The sequence below is a fragment of the Lissotriton vulgaris genome, chromosome 7, assembly GCF_964263255.1.
Source record: "Lissotriton vulgaris chromosome 7, aLisVul1.2, whole genome shotgun sequence".
Lineage (NCBI taxonomy): Eukaryota > Metazoa > Chordata > Amphibia > Caudata > Salamandridae > Lissotriton > Lissotriton vulgaris.
Genome location: NC_141695.1, coordinates 1,733,930,376 through 1,733,949,397, shown reverse-complemented (window position 1 = coordinate 1,733,949,397; position 19,022 = coordinate 1,733,930,376). Strand labels below are relative to the sequence as shown.

General features: G+C 46.1%; 1 long non-coding RNA gene and 1 pseudogene across 2 annotated transcripts in view; one reads left to right on the top strand and one right to left on the bottom strand.

The window, feature by feature from the left end:
- The window catches only part of LOC147706498 (epidermal differentiation-specific protein pseudogene), a 105,759-nt pseudogene that overhangs the window by 28,162 nt on the left and 58,575 nt on the right, over positions 1-19,022 (bottom strand). The gene's annotated exons all lie outside the window — the stretch shown is intronic.
- LOC147706499 (uncharacterized) overlaps positions 9,844-19,022 on the top strand; it is a 39,317-nt gene continuing 30,138 nt past the window's right edge. Inside the window, exon 1 of the long non-coding RNA XR_015297651.1 lies at positions 9,844-12,413. This is a non-coding gene — a long non-coding RNA (uncharacterized LOC147706499). The remainder of the gene's footprint in view (positions 12,414-19,022) is intronic.

The window sequence follows — 19,022 nt, the reverse complement described above, 5'->3', positions numbered from 1 at the left end:
TGTATATTGACTGATTTAATTGTCACTACAGAATTCCTCTTTTCCCTCACCACTTCCTCACAGGATCACTTCCCCCCCTTCTCCTTATACCAATTTGGGGCACTATGCAAATTGTTTTTATGTAATGAAATTCATATATTTGTTAATACTCACATTGTGATTAAAACAATGTGAACTTATTTGTTTCTTGATTAATTTATGCTTATTGGTTTGCCTTGCAAATTGACTCTCAAGTACTGGGACCCCTTCCTCTTATTGCATTGGTGCTAGGCTGCCAAAACGGTTGCAGCACCGAGAGGAAGGACAGGAGTGCACCCTATTAGAGAAATACAGTGTATTCCTCCCATTCAATTTGACTAGGGCAGCGCAGCAAGATGACTTGCTGTGGTGCTATACATCAATAAATGAATCCTTACTTCTCTTTGGTCTTATCTACTGAAGCAACTACTCTGCGTGCACACCACCCATATATCTCATCATCCCTGCCTTCATATATCTGCAGGCCATTCCTGCCTCTCTCTCTTGCCTGATCCATGCACCACCTAGTGACCCACAACCCAGAAAATGAAGATCCTTCTCCAGTCCACCCATCTCCTCCACGATGACATCTCTATGAGCCCCATGCCTTGTAGCGCCAGGTAAAGTATATTTAAAAAAAATGTGAATAGCAAATAAAGCATCTTGGAGCTGAAGAACTTGCAGAGGACACAATATGCACCTACAATGACAGGTCTCTAGAGCTGTATGAGGTTGAAGGTGATTGGTAATTGTTCAAATGTAACTTGGGAAAGATATCCAAGTCTTGCAGATTAGGTATGTAAAGGCTCATCCTCCATGCCTTGTTTTTCTTTTTTACTAACATCTAATGTAAAGCAGTTGGCAGAACGAAGCAAAATCGCCAGTTGATAAAGATGAAAGATCTAGTACGAAATGTGGGCCACAATGAGTTCTGAGCAGGGGTGGGAGGAATTTGCATAGTCGTGCTACGCTAAGCTCGGCAAAACGGTAAGAAATCTCTGCGATCACGCAAAAGTTGTGAGAACACTCGGAATTGCTTGTTCCGCGTGTTTGCAATGCTTTTTTCCTGTTCGCGAATGCTGTTTGCACCCCCTTCGAGAATAATCTTGTGATCAGGCATTTTGAATGCGCAAACAAGCAAAAAAATCCAAGGAACGCGGAATTTTTGGCAATTACGTGTTCTCCGCGGACCGCAAAATTACCCAAATTCCGCAAATTCCGCAAGCAGAATGGAATTTACCACCCAGGCCTAGCTTTTATTCAATCTCACAACTATGTCCTCAAGGTATTGAGCTGCAAAGTGGTTATGCAAATTCCGCGGATGAGAAATATGCAGTGAAGTCAATGGCAGTGCATGAGGCACCTCTCCTCTCTATATTACCTCCATTGAACCCAGCGGCTCTTGAAACTGGTTATGCTAATGCTCTAGTTGAAGGGCTTGTAGCTGGACCAATGGTAGATCAAAGGGCGCCCTTCAATCTTATTCCATCTGAATTGAATCCTCTGGCTGTTTCTTTCTTTGATTCTGGTAAAATGAGAAGCCCTTCAGAGCTAGTAGGGGTAGAACCTGCCTGGCACAATGTGGATACTTATACGTAGACATTTTATTCCCCTGTTTGATGGAGATTTATTACTTAACAGGGCCTCACTTCTTAAATGTTTTTCGGAGATCAAGAACCTGAAGCTTATTCAATCTAGTTTGTCTTTTACCTTCTGAAGCTAGTTTTAAATCAAGGGTAACCTTTTATTCTAAAATTACTGCACATTTGATACTAAGATTGTCTGAAGGTTTACAAAGTAGGGGGATTCTTGTTGTTCCAATTTTAGAAGAGGATGGACACTATGTTTAGGATAAAAGTTCTTTGTCATCCCAATCTCTGTCTATCAGTGTGGGGTCACTGACTGATGCAAAGAAAATTAAAATATATTTAGATAAACATGGCAGACCAGTGACAATCAGAGAACCCGCACCCTTTCCTTACAGGAAACTCTAAAGATTAGAACATCAAATGGAATTGGCTACTGTTGGACTTGGCCCTTTTGGCAGGTTCACCCCTGAACATTTTGCCTTAAGCCCTGACATAGCAGTAGTGATTTTTGGCCTCTACGCACTTTAGCACTGTGGCACAGTGTAAAGTGCGTGCGCTCTCTGAGTGCGTGTGGTGAGATTGGCCTGCCCTCCCATAGGAATGCATGGGGGATATGTGTGTCCATGGTAATTCCTGGTATGAGAGGAGTGCAGGGGCGAGTTTAGTATGTGTGAACTCGTGAGAATAAATGATGTGCAATGGTGTGCGCAGATTTATGGTGACTGGTGGAGAAACGCCACTTTTAGAAGTTGGCATTTCTGAGTACTGTGTGTCTTCCTGCCTGATGTGAATTGCATGTCTGGCTTGTGATTGACAGGAGCTGAGAGGTGTGGGTGGCTCCAGAAGACAGGGGGAATCTACCCAGTGGTGAATAGGGAGATCTGCATGTAGATGGGAGGGAGGAGTTGCATCTGGGACCTGAATAGGACTGTGCCTTCCCTCCACAATGCTGGCTCCGCCCCCTGTGCTGTGTCTGATCCCTGAACCCCTACCTGACAAAGGAGAGAGGAGCTGAGCAAAACAAAGTGCTCCAAAGCTCCCCTAGACCAGTTCTGACTGGTATCCACCAAGCCCTGTGCTGTGACACAAAGGAAAAGGGCATATAAAGATAGGGGCTGTGGCCCATGATGATGTTCAGTTTTGGTGTGCTGTTCTTGCCAGGGCGTGCTGCTGCTGGGGCCCAGGGGGGGCTGCCAGGAGGGCTTGCCTCACTGGGCCCTGCATTACCCCTTTCTCCCTAAGGACCTTTAAGGACTTGAAACCTAGCACCTGGAGCACACTTTATTTGCTATTTCTGGAGCCTCTTTATTTTGAGGAAGGACCCTCTGTGCTTTGCCCTTGCAGCGCTGAGCTGCAGCATGTCCTGAGGGAATCCCAATGTAGGGATTCCCCCTCTTTCGTTAATTTCATAGCTGGTGCCCACCCCGCGTCATGGGCGCATTGGATGAATTCTATTTTTCAGGCGGTGCCCACCCCGCTTACTGACCGTCACATCGTGTGCCCACCCCGCCAGTATCTTTATGCAAAGCAGGAGCCCACCCTGCATTTCACTGCCGCAACCCGAGGCAGGGCAGGGCCAGTGGTGGAAGTGGAAGGAGTGTAGGCAGAGGGGAGCCTACCCCGCCTCCCAAAGCACCACAGAAAAGTCCTGGGTCCCAGGAGGGGGCCCGGGTGAAGAGAGGGAGGCGGCCAATGCCGCCGATGCTAGCGCAGGGCTCCGATGGACAAGGGAAGCCCCGCGTGCATAGTAAATGTTGGCGCTGGACAGCGGGGCTCCCGTGGTGCAGTGGGAGCCCGCACATTGCTGAGCTGTCCGGGACTGAGTGGGGGACCAGCCGTGGCACGTTGTCTGTGCTGGTACCCATCCCAGCAACAAGTGGAGGAGCCAGAGAGCCACTACGGAGAGCCCCGGTGAGTGGGGCTCAGAGGGTCAGATTTCTGTTTGCAGAGTCCCAGAATGGGGCTCAGTAGGCCATTATTGGGCCTGTGCCTTTTCCCATTTTATGCTCATTCTTACAGCTGCACTGCCTGCCAGACGGCAGCTGTACCAAGGGGGCATGTGTTTGTTAGAGAACCCCAGTGAGGCCCGAAGGCACAGATGTGCCAGGGACCTTGTTCCGTATTATCAGCTGTGCAGCACCAGCGCAGGCAGCTGCCACATTTCGAATGTTGATTCAAAGAGCACATTGAGAGCCCATGCTGCATTTTAATATTCCCAGCTGCCCAGCAAGTAGTGGGCAGCTGCACCGTTTAGGTTATGGTTGCTCTGGGAGACATGTCTTTTAAATTAGGAGTGAGATGCACTACTTCGCCCCTGACATTCACAGCTGCGCAGCACTAAGTGCCAGCTGCAACGTTTAGGCCTGCGCAAAGTGCGCACCCTTGACTTTCGCTGCATAAGCAGCGGGCCCTGACTTTTGGACATAGGGAATTTGAGCCCGTTAGAGATGGCCAGATGGCCAGGGGGACTATTAGGTTTTTAGGGTGCCAGGCCCTAATGTGATTTATATGCTAAAAGGATTTTGGTGCTAGGAAATGTAATTCATGTAGGATTTACACACCCTCTGTTATACCTCTAAATGTGTTTTTTATGATTATGAGGTTGTTTTGCATGTCATGGTTTATGCTAGTGAGATTATGTTTCACTGTATGATTTATGCCCCTAATGTGAGTTATGCTTAGGTGGTTGGGGTCTAATGTTTTTAGACTTATGAGAGGATTGCATAACGTGTTTATGCTGGTGAGGTTGGCGCAGAATGTAATTCGCGCCTGATGTGATACTGTGCATAATGTAATTTATGTTACAGGCTGATGCTAAGTACAGTGATTACCAGTGTTTACTGGTTGTACGTTTATGATCTGTTTTACTTTTACTAAGTTCGCTTTGTGATGGTTCCGACAGTGGTCCATGTGGCCCTGTCAGGTGTATATAATCCCTTGTAAATATTGCCCAGTGCCAGTTGGCATGGTGTATATTGTGGGATTACTATTTTAATATGTCATGAAAGGCTATTTTTGATATAACCTTGTGTGGAGTTCCTTTTGTGGTGTGCCTGGGATGTTGTTGCTGTGTGCGTGCGCAAAGGCTTTACACATCGCCACCGGGATAAGCCTGACTGCTCATGCCAAGCTACCAAGGGGGTGAGCAGGGGTTATCTTTGGCGTGTAACTCCCTTGCCTGACTAGAGTGGTGGTCTCTGCCCGGCTTTGGCGCAAGCCTTAGACAACCAGAGATCCCATTTCTTACAGCTACCCTTATCATATCAAGTGTTTCTAACAGTAACCACTACCAACATCCGTCCTATTAGCAATGACTGAAAACAGTAGGAAGAAGCTGCATTCTTTATTCCCTAGAGGGAGATGTGTGTGTCTCCAGGGGACCTGATGCATGGGTGAATTGATTTGTGTTTGTGATTACTTTCTCACTTTAGATTGCCAGGCAACACCTTCGAGGAGGGGACATGTAAAGGAGGGGGTGGCTTGTCTTTTGACTAATTAGATCCGATGGAGCTATGAATGTTATAGAGATCTGAGCGATTTATTGTTGACAGTAACATTATTTAATTCTGATGGAAATTTGAGACCACCCCGCTAATGTTGATAAATTATTATATGTCCGTAGAAGCCTTGTATGAGGCTCTCTTAAGTGAGATCTTCTCCTATATTAAAGAGGTATATGATAAAGAATTTCTCTCACATAATTTAATTGGGTTTTGAATTGTAAGATATCTCATTTTACATTAGATCAATTACGGTGCAAAGAAAAAGACAAAGCCATGCGGATACCACAAGCTCTTTTTCCTCAAAAAATAAGGACTAGAAAAAGAAGAAAAATGTTAGCGGCTCAGTTGAGAAAAGTTGATCGTATCATAGCGAATGGAAGGTTACCACCCGATTCTCTCACAGCTTTTACACATAAAACTCCAGGTGAAGAGTCTATTTTGGACTATGTGGTGGTGGGATGTGCCTCCTTCTTTTTACTGGGTGACTTAAAGCTCCATAAGCTATTAACTCTCTTTATACATTTTAACTCATCTCCCAATAGCCCTTGGGGGTTTGATGGACAGGCCTCTAGCTTTGATAAGAAAACAGGGAGAAACCATTGGGATTATAGGGCAATCTTAGGCCTCAACGGCACTCTAGAGACTATAAGTTGTCTGGTTAGATAGGAAAATAATTAGAAAGTTTAAATACTCTCATGCAGCAATTATCTGGAACTGTAAAACAAGTAAACCCAAAGAAGATTTTGTAAGGGATTCCCCAATCACTTCTCCAGTTAAATCATGAAATAAATGCTCTAGTCAGGGAACAATATTTGAATTTTAGCCCTCAAAGACATTCAAGAATATTGTTATTAAAAAGGAGGAGGAATCAGTTGAAAGTCAGGTTAAGAAAGGAGAAAGAAGACAGTTTCTGGATAAAACTTAGGGAAGGAGTCTTAAAAGGCCAGACATGTTAGACTCTTGTTGCAGATGGCTGTGGAGCCAAAAATAGGTCCATCCCTGTCACAATTGAAGAACTCAAATGGGTTATTTTTATCTCTACGCAGCAAATGAGGGTGCTACCAAGTATCTTATATTAAAGGAAGACTTTGCTTTGTAAAAAAGGTTATATAATGGGGAGTTGCGGCCAACGGCCAATGGGTCATGGGAGCCGTAGGGTGAAAAAGTTTGGAAACCACTGATATAAACATTTTATGATTTCAATAGATTTGTTGCAATTAGACCAGACTTCGATTTTTACTTTGACTCTGCATCAATTAAAAGCAATTTTGAAAGAGACCACTTTGTCCTTAAGTTTCCGTGTGGACAGGGAAGCTTGCACTTTAAAAGAAGGGTAACCATCAGGCTGTTGACTCATGGAATCTACCACATGGAGTGTGCCGTTTTTGGTTACTGTTGAGGCAGGGCATGCTCCCTTTAAATTCATTTCTGGCTGATTGGTACGGTTCATCACCGATCTGTAACCTATGTAGCAATGGTCCTCAAGATGTCAATCATGTATTATTTATTTGTCTGGCTTTGCTATTTTACCAATGGAAATGGCCTAGCCCAATATGTTTACAGATACCTATCTTCTCTGCCTCAGCAGTATTACAATCTCTTTATGATCCTCCCAATGAAATATTTTGTCATAAAATTTTTTACTTTTTTAAGAGATTTTTAAAATTATATGAAGGTGCATCAGTCATGTAGAGTGTGAACGCTGGTATTTTTTTTATGTGGACGGTTTTTATCCTATATTTATTTATATATTGTTTGATTGTATTTTATGGTATATAAATGATTTTTTGTATATATCTATATTATATATATATATATATATATATATATATATATATATATATATAAATATATAAAAAAAATATATAAAAAAAAAAATATATATATATATATATATATATATATATATATATATATGTAAAACCTACTGACGGTTGCCAGTAGGTAGTTATAGTTCAAACCTAGGGGCCCATTAGAATGGCAGGCGGATCGCCCCCACCAGGCTGGCGGTAGCCACCGCCGGCCTGGTGGGGGCGATCTGCATGCCATCCTACCCTGAATGACCCCCCCGCCATATTAGCATGGCGGGGGGTACCGCGGCGGACGGAAAGACAGTCCGCCGCTTTTCCGCCCCGGTCGCCTTGCGGCCGGGGCGGAAAAGGGTTTAAATGGTGGCGGTGTCTATTAGACACCGCCAACCATATTAGGATAGGCTTTTGTGCATGAGGCCACGGAAAGGCATGCGGAGTCCCCCTGCGGGGGCCTGTTGTGGTCCTCCAGGGACTCCAGGGTGTGGGGGGTGCACATAGGGGGTACCTATGGTAAGCCCCTGCATTTCAATGCAGACATGACAGGCACCTCGTGGTGCCTGTCATGCTGTGCTTTTAAATGCACAACGTGCATTTTTAGCATTGCGGCGGGCGGTGCATTCAGCACCGCCCGCCGCAATGCTAAAGATACAGGATGCGCCTGCCACTGTGGTGGGCGCATCCTAATGCCCCCAACGAGATGCCCGCCCTTATGGCGGGCGGTCCCTAGACACGACAGGATGACGGGCGGAAAAAAGTCCGCCCGTCATACTAATGGGCCCCCTAGTTTCCATAGGAAAAGCATTTTTTGATTTGCTTATAACTCTGTCTGGCGTCGTTTGACGAATGTTCGCGAAATTCCTCCAAAAAAGGTCTATCCAGGTCAGCTCCTATCCTGAAAGTTTGGGGGTGATTCGTCAAGCAGGGGCTGAGATAAAAGGGGGGTTCCAAAAAGTGTTTTCTTCATGTTAATTTCCATAGGACATTTTGAGCAGGCTACAGCCCGAACTGCTGAACGGAATTACGCCATATTTGGAAAAAAGGTAGAGCTTGGTTCAGAAAGCGACTATTTTTTTAAATGGTGTAAATCCGTTTAGTAGTTGCTAAGAAATTAAAAAAATTAGAGTCAGAAAATCAATTTCCCATAGGAAACTTTAGGCAAGGCTACAGCCGAAACTAAACAACGGAATTAGCCCAAATTTGGCAAAAAGGTAGTGCTTGGTTCAGAAAGTGACCTTTTTTTAAATGGTGTAAATCCGTTCAGTAGTTGCTGAGAAATTAAAAAAATAAAAGTTTCGATATCTGGGGCAGCGGTGGAATAGCGAAACCTCCCGATCACAAGCTTTATTCTAATTGGCTCTCAACACTCCAAACCAGGAAGTGTTGGCAGCCATCTTGTGATGAACCGAGTCACAAGAAAACAGAGAAATAAGCATGAAAATCAAGAAAAGAGGTCAGGGTTAAAACACTCTGACCCTTAGGCCTGCTCAGGGGGTTCCACAAGGACACCCAGGCCAAAAAAAGCAATTTTTTTTTTAATAATCGGGCGGATTTGCGCTGGGTGCGCGAAACTGGACAATTTTTTTAATAAAAACAAAGCACAGGCTCCTGCGCTTCATTATGTTTAAGCCCCCGGGTGGGCTAGGTCCCGGGGGCATATAGAAAATGTATACGGGGGCCCGCGGGGGCCACCGCAGCCCTGGGGATTCCCATCTCCCCGGGGCTTCATTTATGTTTGCCGGGGACTCGCAGCCCCGGGAACCGCCTACCTGCCCCGGGCTATATATATTTTTTTATTATATTGTGTGTCGGGGGCTCTCATTTTTTTTAAAAACCTGTGTGGGGGGGCTTGAGCCCCCCACATGCCCCTGGGACCACCACCTCCCTGGGTCACTAACTATGCAAATGTGGGGGTCTGTTATGGACCCCCGAGCCCTGAGGACCACCACCTCCCCGGGGCTTTGCAATATTTGGGAGGGGAGCCCTTGATATCCCTGGGGACCGCCACCCCCCAGAGCCGGCTCCTGAAGTGTCCCGGGGTGCCCACCCCAGGAACACTGCTGTTTGCTATGGTAGGGCGGGAGCACGGCTCCTGCCCTACCACAGCAAACTCTGCTTTGCTTCATTGAAGCCTGCTCTCACTTCAGCGAAGCAAAGCAGGATTTTTCCACAGGAGGAGCTGAATGTCCGCAGCTCCCATTGTGGAAAAGCAATGCCGGCTCCCGCAGGAGGTGGAGAGCTAGTAGGACCGTGGGTGAATTGGGGTCCCCCCACGGTTCCCAACTGATATGGACGGCCTCGGGGGATAGGGTCCACGGGGCCAGAAGTAGCCCAGGAGGGGTGCCACGCAGCCCCCTCCCCTAAAAATAAAAAAATAAAAGGCAGGCTGGCACCGGGGCATGGGGTTCCTGGGGCCATAATTGACCTGAGGAGCGGGGCCACGCGGTTCCCCTACACATAATTTAAATATAAAGAGGGAGCAAGGCCCCGGGGAATGGGGTTCCTGGGGCCAAAAGTAGCCAAGGGAAGGGGGGCCATGCAGCCCCACCCCCTAAAAAAGTTTTGTAAAAAAGGGTAAAAAGGAACCGGCAAATCACTGGAGGCCCCAACCCCTCCCTGCACAACTGTACGAACGCACCCCGCGGCACGTTTTAAGGTGGGGAATTAGTTACCCCTGAATCCTGAGAGTTCCTGGGGGCCATCTAGTCCACCAGGTATCCACAGTAGGCTCCACAGGGCTGTGTCGCAGAGAGGTGGTCTGAGGCCACGCCCCTTTTTACACCTCTCTGCAACGCAGCTGTGTGACACTTACTGGAGGTACCTGGTGGGCTAGTTGGACCCCAGGGACACTCAGGATTCAAGGGGACTTAATCCTCTAACTTGAAAGAGCCACGGGCGTGTTTGCACAGTGGTGAAGGGAGTTGGTGGGACCTATTGTGACATGTGTGCAAACACGTCCTGTGGAGTGTTTGAAGTTGGGGGATTAAGTCTACTTGAATCCTGAGGGTCCCTGGGGGCGAAGTAGCCCACCATTTACCTCCAATAAGCGTCACAGAGTTGCGTTGCAGAGAGGTGTAAAAAGGGGCGAAGTCATAGATCCTTTATGATTGAATCTCTGTGTATGATCCGATGATTACTGTTGTTCTTGGTACCAGCACCAACCATTCCCGGCTGGCTTACACTCACCCCACAAGCATCCAGCACAGACTGGACACGTGACCCTGGTAATAAAAAGGACTCAGCGCAGGTGCCGGTACCCAGTTCCACTATCTATCTGTGTCTGTGTGTTCATTATGTATGCAAAATGCTACCCCTGGGCTCTACCACATTACATTGTGCTGTAGACAGCGTATGCAACCATCTTACCTCTGGCAGTGGGGAAAACTTTGATTATGTAACTTTCTCTGGCTCATTCTACAAGTACGAATGTAGAGACTGGATCATTAGAGTACTGCAAGGAGAGCGTATAGTGAATTTATAAGTGCATGAGGATTGCCAGAGTTTTTTTTTTGCATATTTATATAGCACAAACTTGACCCGAAGGTATTGGAGCGCTTTACATGAGCACCGTATTTACATTACACATTCAGGCACGCACAGATTAAGTGATTTGCCCACAATGACAGGATGTGGACGCGACCCCGAGGCTCAAACCCTGGTTTCCAGCACCAAGGTTGGCAGTCTAGCCGACGGACCACATAAGTACATATGTTGGCACAGCCTAACTCCGAACACGAGCTTTGCTCTAATTGACTGACCTCCATGTGCCGAAAACTGCAGCCTGAACTTTCCATGGCCCTATATTGCTACAGCTGCAACTCTCCAGTAAATGTGCAATAAACATTCATATCCACAGAAATGCGTCATGTCCACCATCTTTCATGTGTGGAACTATGGATGAATGTAGGGTCAGTGATTCCCCGTACCTTCCATGTTGGCCATGTTGTGGGACTTCATTCCTACAATGACACATTTGCACTTGCGACCCGGGTGACGGCAGCACTACATCACGGACACCCGCATCAGTTGATTCCTCATATAGCTCATGACGGAGCCACGACCATAACTCCAGGCCAGGCCAGCCCACTCCGCTTACGCTTACATGGAAGGACAACAACGCTACATGGCCCAGATTTTCATTGTAGTGATCTGCTGCTCACAGGTCTAGTTGTCAATATGCCACAGCCACTCCCCCACGGCTGGTAAACACCCACACCACACCCATCCAGCACAGGCGTCACAGGACACGTGACCCTGCCTGAAAAAGACCAGGCGCACAGCCAAGGAACTGTAAATATCGGTCCACTGAGGTAGGGGCATTGTAAGTGCTGAGCGGGTGTGCAGCCTGCGGTGATGTCCCGTTCCGGTGGTCAAGACACCTCATGTGTTGTGTGCCCTGCTCAAATACAGTGTAGGCCTGAGCCATGCAACAGGGGGCCTCACTGATCACTGAGTGAGTGGCACAGCAATGACTGAGTGGGTGAGCAACCTGCGATGATGATGGGTGCACTACTATGTCCTGTGCCATGTGGATATCAGCACCAAATGTGAGCTTCTTGGCTTGCGGAGCGGGGCTGCATGATGAAGAGGGTGCTCTGTCCACGAAAAGGTGAGCAGTGAGGCCTTGGTGCGCAGGGGCAGCCAGATATCTCTGGGCAGCGGAAGTGGATGGGGTGCAGCAGCCTGGATGCAGAAAGGCTGCATAGCGATTTAGGCGTACGCAGTCGTATATACCCTGCCATTACCCTTTCTTATTGCTTTTTGAACACGTTTTCCAATAGCAGGACAGTTTTTAGAGTCGGCCAAATGTCTGTCGCTTCCACATCTGTAGCAAAGTAGTTGAGTATTTCTTTTTTCATACTTTGTACCCTTAAATTTGCCATCAAATTTTGACGAACTTTCCTGTCTCAGTTTTTTTAAGGAGGTAAGGTGTGTTGGGAGCATCGAAGCATGCAGACACGAGCGTGACATTCCTCTCACAGCTCGTGGATGCCTCGCATTGCTTTGGGAATGTTATGTTTTGAATGTTAGAAGGTTGGGAGGTAGAAGTTAACGGGGATTCAGTCATTCTTGCTTTATACTTACAAAACATGTTCTGAGGATTGAACCACATCAAGAGAATTAACGTCTCAGTCTTTTTCATTCCTGCATACTGGTCTTTCCTACAATTACTAATTCTGTACTATCTTTCAGATGTGGAGCTTGAGGGTGCACTATGTCCCTGCACATGGTTGGAGACACACAGGTGACACAAAGGTGAGCTGCGAAGATTTTCTCCAGTGTCACTCTCTCACTCTCTCTCTCTCTCTCTCTCTCTCTCTCCCTCTCTCCTTTGATGGATGCATGATGCACAATCTTATCTTGCTTTTTATCTAACAGGCTCTGATTCACAAATTGACGTCCCCTCCCAACACCACCAGAGCTGAAAACGTGTAGAACCATAGCCATCCTGTCAATTAACACCCAGTTTGAATTGTGAGCTCTGTTGACCGCGTGTACCCAGCGGCTGAGGAAGTTGCTTCGGCATGTGGTGGACTCTCTTCAACACATGCCGGTGGCGGAAGGAGAGCAGAGAGGCTTGCTTGCGCAGCAGCAGGCACTCACTTCCTGCCAGATGGAGTGCAGCAGCCTGGATGCGCAGTGGCAGGCAGTCAGCTCCGGATAGTGGGAGTGCATGGGGTGCAGCAGCCTGAGTGCGCAGCAACTGTTATACACCTCTGGGCAGTGCAAGTGTATGGGCTACAGCACAGTGGGGACCATAATATGAAGAACGGCAATAACATTATAGCCGCAGGTTCTGGTGTGAAGGACATCAAACCTGGGCTTCAATGGGAATCCACAAGGGCATATTATCAAGCCCCTTATCGCCGCTTTAGTGGCAGTTTCCTGCCACTAAAGTGGCGATAATGTTATCGCCATTCTTGATAATATGGCCCTAGGTGCGCAGTGACTGTTAGACACCTCTGGGCAGTGGAAGTGGATGGGATGCAGCAGCCTGGGTGCACAGAGCCGAAACAGATTTTTACATGTGTGCAGTTGTATATAGTCTGCAATTACTAATTCTATACTATCTTTCAGATAACTAAACTTGAGGGTGCAGTATGTCCCGGCACGTGGTTGGACACACATCAGTGGCAGAAAGATGAGCTGCGAAGATTTCTCCAGTGTCAACACTCCCTCTCCATCTCTTCTTTTCTCTCTCTCACACTTTCTCTCTTTCACTGTCTCTTCCTCTCTCTCTCATTCTTTCTTTTTCTCACTTCCTCTCTCTCTCTCTCTTCCTCTCTCTCACACTGTTTCTCTCTCTTTTCCTCTCTCTCACACTGTTTCTTTCTCTCTTCCTTGTATCTCACTTTTTCTTTCTTTCTCTCTTACTCTTTCTCTCTCTTCCTCTCTCTCACTCTTTCTCTCTCTCTCTCTCTCTCACTTTTTCTCCCTCTCTCTTGCTCCCTCTCTCTTTCTCCCTCTCTCTTCCACTCACTCTCTCACACTGTTTCACTCTTTCTCTCTTCCTCTCTCTCACTCTTTCTCTTTCTCTCTTCCTCTCTCCCTCTATTCCTCTCTCTCTCTCTCTCTCTCTCTCTCTCTCTTTCTCTCTCTCTTTTCTTCTCTCTCACACTGTTTCTATCTTTCTATCTTCCTTGTATCTCTCTCTTTCCATTCTCTCACTCTTTCTCTCTTTCTCTGTCTTCCTCTCTGTCTTACTCTTTCCTTAGGTCTTCCTCTCTCTCTTTCTCTTTCGCTCTCTCTCTTCCTCTCTCTCTCTCTCTTTCTCTCTCTTCCTCTCTTTCACACTGTTTCTCTCTTTCTATTTTCCTTGTATCTCACTCTTCCTCTCTTTCTCTCTCCTTTGCTGGACGCACAACGCACCATCTTATTTTTCTTTTAGTCTTGCAGGCTGTGATTGACAAATTGTCGAGGGATGACACGCCATGGCTATACATAGTTTTATTTGTTGTTGTTTTGTTTTAATAAAATGTTTTATATGTAAATCCATAAATGACTAAGATTCTTATTTGTCCAACCTCACAAGCATCTTTTTTATTATAATTAGGCAACATCAGCTGATTTGTTAGGTTCAAAATGTTCCTGTCACATTTGTTTGTGGGAGGTGGGGGTGAGGGGGGATGGCAGAGAAGGAGCTGCTGCTGGGGGATGTTGCAGCAGTGTTAGGTGTCCAACCTGCATGATCGTTGCCTCCATTGCATCTGTTCTCAGAGACTTGCGAGCTGGTGGGCTGGCTCTCAGATGAAGAGCTGCTTGCCGACTGGCTGGCTTATAGACAGATAGCTGCGGCCCATCAGTTCGCAGAGGGAGACCTGTGGGCCAGCGCATAGAGGAACACCTACAGTCCAACTAGTATAAGGAAAGGTGCGGCCGTCTGCTTCTAAAGGGATAGCTTTGGAACAGTGATGTGGGGAGAGGGAACGTGAAGGGGGTATCTCGCAGACAGAGACCTGCGGTATATTTCCAGTCTTGGCTTCACAGATACAAGTCCGACCCGAGAAGTCGCACCGGAAGAGCTGGGAGCCCACCAGTGGTTCGCAGAGGGACACTTGTGGGCCCAAGAGGTTTTTGGGGGTATGCTGGTGATGTTTGAAGAGGGTGCGTTATCTGCTGATGTGGGGACAGGTAGCGTGAAAGAAGTATCTCGCACAGACAGAGCTTAGGACAGAATCACAAAATGCCTTTTCAATGCTCATATAGTGTAACTTATGAAAGAATTCGCACCCAGGCTCGCAGAGGGACAGCTGCAGCCCCTCGGCTCGACTCACAGAGGGAGAACTATGGGCCGTCCACTCCCAAAAGAACAGCAGCGTACTAGCTCACAGAGGTACAGGCACAGCAGCGTACTAGCTCGCAAATGTACACAGCTGTGAGCCGACGGACTGTCTTCTGAAGGTATAGCTGCGAAATGGTGATGTGGGGCAGAGGGAACGTGAAAGCAGTATCTTGCAGAGAGAGACCTGTGGTATATTTGCAGTCTGGGCTTCTCAGATACAACTGTGCGCCTGACAAGTCACACCGGAAGAGCTGCAAGCCCACCAGTGGTTCGCGGAGGGACACTAGCGGGCCCAAGAAGGTTGTTGGGGGTCGCTGGTGATATAGGACGAGGGTGCGTTACCTGCTGATGTGGAGAGAAGCAGCGTGAAAGGGGTATCTCGCACAGACAGAGCTCCGGTATGTTTTCAGAGTTGCCTTGCACAAATTCGAGCTGATGGACTAAATCATAAAATGTCTTTTCAATGCTCATATAGTGTGACCTATCAACAGTTCGCACCCAGCTGTGGCCCGTGGGCTCCACTAGCAGAGGGAGAACTATTGGCCGTCCGCTCCCAAAGGAACAGCAGGGTACTAGGTAACAAAGGTAGAGAGCTGTGAGTCGACAGACTGTCTTCTAAAGGCATAGCTGCGAAGTGGTGATGTTGGGCAGAGGGAGCATGAAAGGGTTATCTCGCACAGACAGAGCTCCAATATATTACATTGCCCCTGGGATCTTTCTTTTAAATTTTCACTCGATGCGAGGCACAAAAAGGCTGCTAACACTTCCTGGTTTTAAGTGTTAGCAGCCAATCAGAGGACACTTCCTTGTTTGAAGTCTTAGCAGCTAATCAGAGGCAAGCTCGTGCTCAGGAATAAGGCTCCGCCCACATATATATATATATAAGTTTCCTTTAATATCTCAAAAACTACTGAACGTATTTACATCATCTCAACAAAATCGCGCTTTCTGGACCAAGACCTTTTTCCCTGCCAAATTTAGCGTAATTCCGCTCAGCACTTTGACCTGTAGCCTTGTCTAACGTTTCCTATGGAAAATGCATTGAGAAAAGACGGTTTGTGACCCCCCTTTTTTCTCAGCCCCCTTGATCAATCACCCCCAAACTTTCAAGATAGGAGCTGATCGAAAAAGAAAAACTGTTTGGTAAATTTCATTGAGATTCGTCAAACGACGCCAAAGTTATCAGCACATGGAGGGCTCCAGGAGGGGGGCCGTGCAACTCCCCTCCGAACATGAATGAAGCCCTGGGGCTGCGGGGACCCCAGTGGGCCCCCGCATCCCCAGCGAGCCCCCGCTATTATTTTTTAAGAAAGACTCCCGGAACCTAGCCCACCCAGGGCCCTCATTAAAATAAAACGCGGGAACCCGCGACCCCATCGCAAATAGTGCCGATTTTTTTTTTAATGCTTTTTTTGGGCCCTTGGGATCCTTCTGTGATCTGGGTCAGGGTGTTTCTACCCTGCCCCCTTCTATTGTTTTATACCTTTGTTTCTCTGCTTTCTGGTGACTCGCTTCTACCGAGCCACAAGATGGATGCCAACACTTCCTTGTTTGGAGTGTTTGCAGCCAATCACAGTGAAGCTCGTGCTCAGGACTTAAGCGCCGACCAGATATCAAAACATTTATTTTTCAATTTTCTCAGCACCTACTGAACGGATTCACACTATTTAAAAAAAGGTCGCTTTCTGATCCAAGGACTACCTCTTTGCCAAATTTGGGGCAATTCTGTTCAGTAGTTTTGGCTGTAGCCTTGCACAAAGTTTCCTATAGGAAATAGATTTTTTGACTCTTATTTCTTGATTTTCTCAAAAACTACTGAACGGATTTACACCATTTAAAAAACAAGGTCGATTTCTGAACCAAGCTCGACCTTTTTGCCAAATTTGGGGTAATTCCGTTCAGCAGTTCGGGCTGTAGCCTATGAAAATTAACATGGAGAAAATGCGTTTTTTACCCCCTTTTTTCTCAGCCCCCGCTTGACAAATAACCCCCAAACTTTGAGGATAGGAGCTGACCTGGATAGATTTTCTGGGGGAGAATTTTACAAAGATTCGTCAAACGACGGCAAAGTTATTAACAAATCAAAAAATGCTTTTCCTACAGAAACTAGGTTATATATATAAAAAAACATAGGTTTCAGGCAGGTTATAGTTAGGAAATTGCATTTAAAAAAACCTTAGAAATTCAGTGAAAAACTCATAGGTTTTAGGAATGTTATAGTTAGCTGGACATTTCGCTCATACAAACCATTGAAATTTCTCTGTTATAGTTAGTTGTACTAACTGTAACTCTTGCGCCCGCAATCCACTGGTGATGATGTCACATATTACATCATTCATGACATGGTCAGTGACATCACTGTGCACAGTAGGGTTCTCAACTTGAATTTACTTTTTCATCTACACTACAGACAGCATTAAATTCAGCCTCAATTTATTTAAAGCAGAGAAAAAAATAGTGCTGTTGCACTGCTAGTATGTGCAAGCAACTTCAATAGCTGCATCATGTAAATTATGATAACAAACAATGTACAAGTTTGCGCCAAAATGTACCTCCACCATCAGCAATATCAAGTACCTCTGGGGTATCACCCTCAACATCGCCACCAGACATACGTCCCGAATTTGTGAAAGTTATAATGCACTGCGTGAAGAGGAATCGTGTAATTTGTTATGAGGAGAAATCAGTACACCTAGTTTTCACAGCAATTGATAACCATCAATGCTAGTTATTTTTTTCCCCCCTCAAAGTTCATATACTCCTGTATGCAACAGAGAGTGATTTCAGTGCAGCCCGTTCAGACCACGCATCATCGTAGGGTGAGCACATGATAAACACCAGACGTACCACTAACTCAGTACACCGTAAGTAATAGCCACGTGCCCTTGATAAGGCAAAATTCAATAGTCAAAACACATTTTACCAGTGCGGTCTGCTTGGACCACGCATCATCGCAGGCTCCACACAAACCGCCCCTACCTCAGTGCACCACAACTCATGAACTCTTTACGATAGAATCTTCTGTGTATTATTTGATATACAATGTTCCGACCTTTGTACAGCAGAAGTCATAAACCGTTTATGATTAAATACCTGTATATGATATCATGATTACTATTCTACTTCTTATCAACAACAACGTAATAAAATGGAGTCGAGCATACGTGCCCGTCCCCCGTCAACTATCTATCTGTGTCTGTGTATTTATTGTGTTTGTAAAATGCTGCTCCTCCGCCCCACCACATTATATTGTGCTATAAATAGCGTATGCAACAATCTTACCTTTGACAGTAAGTGTGGGCTATTCCTCCTTTTTTTTTTCTTTTTTTTGCATATTTATATAGCGCAAAATCAATAAAAAATAATACATTTTCAGGCACGCGTACATTACGTCATTACTCTATAATAACAGGATGTGGACGCAACTCTGAGGCTCCAACACTGATTTCCAGCACCAAGTTCTAAAGTGTACCTGAATAACCACATATATATATATATATATATATATATATATATATATATATATATATATATATATATATATAGCTGCCCTTCATGTGCCAAAAACCGCAACTTAAACCTTTCACAGCCCTGTATTACTACACCTACAACACTCCACTGAATGTATAACAAAGATTCATAATCACAGAAATGCTTCATCATGTCCACCATCTTTTATGTATGCAACTATGAACGAATATAGAGTCAGTGATACCCCGTACCTTACATTTTCGCCAAGTTGTGGGACTTTACAGATATAATGACACATTTCTTTTTAAGACCCGGGTGAAATCAGCACTACAAATCGGATACCCGATTCACTTGATTTCTCACATAGCTCACGAGGGGACCCCGCCCATAGCTCCGGAATCATGGTTGAGAGCCTCATGCAGCACTAGCATACGTCAGGCCAGCCCACTCCACTTAAGCTTCCAGGAAAACATAACAACGAAACATTGCCCAGATTTAATTGTAGTGATTTCTTACTTGCAGGTCTAGTTGTCAGAATGGTACACACACACTCCCTCATGGCTGGTATACACCCACACCACACCCATCCAGCACCTGCATCACAACACATGTGACCCTACCAATAAAAAAGACGGCGCGCATGTGCTCTTGCCATTTTAGAGTTACTCCCATCCCAAGCGCTGTGATGGCTCGTCCTGGTGATTCAAACGCCTCATGTAGGTCTGAACCACCGAGTAGGGGGGCCCACCACTACGTGTGTGGCCTCTTTGGTCATGGAGTTAATAGTATCAAAAGCCCTGAGTGGGTAAGGAACCTGCGATAATGATAATTGGGAGCACGAGTATGTCAT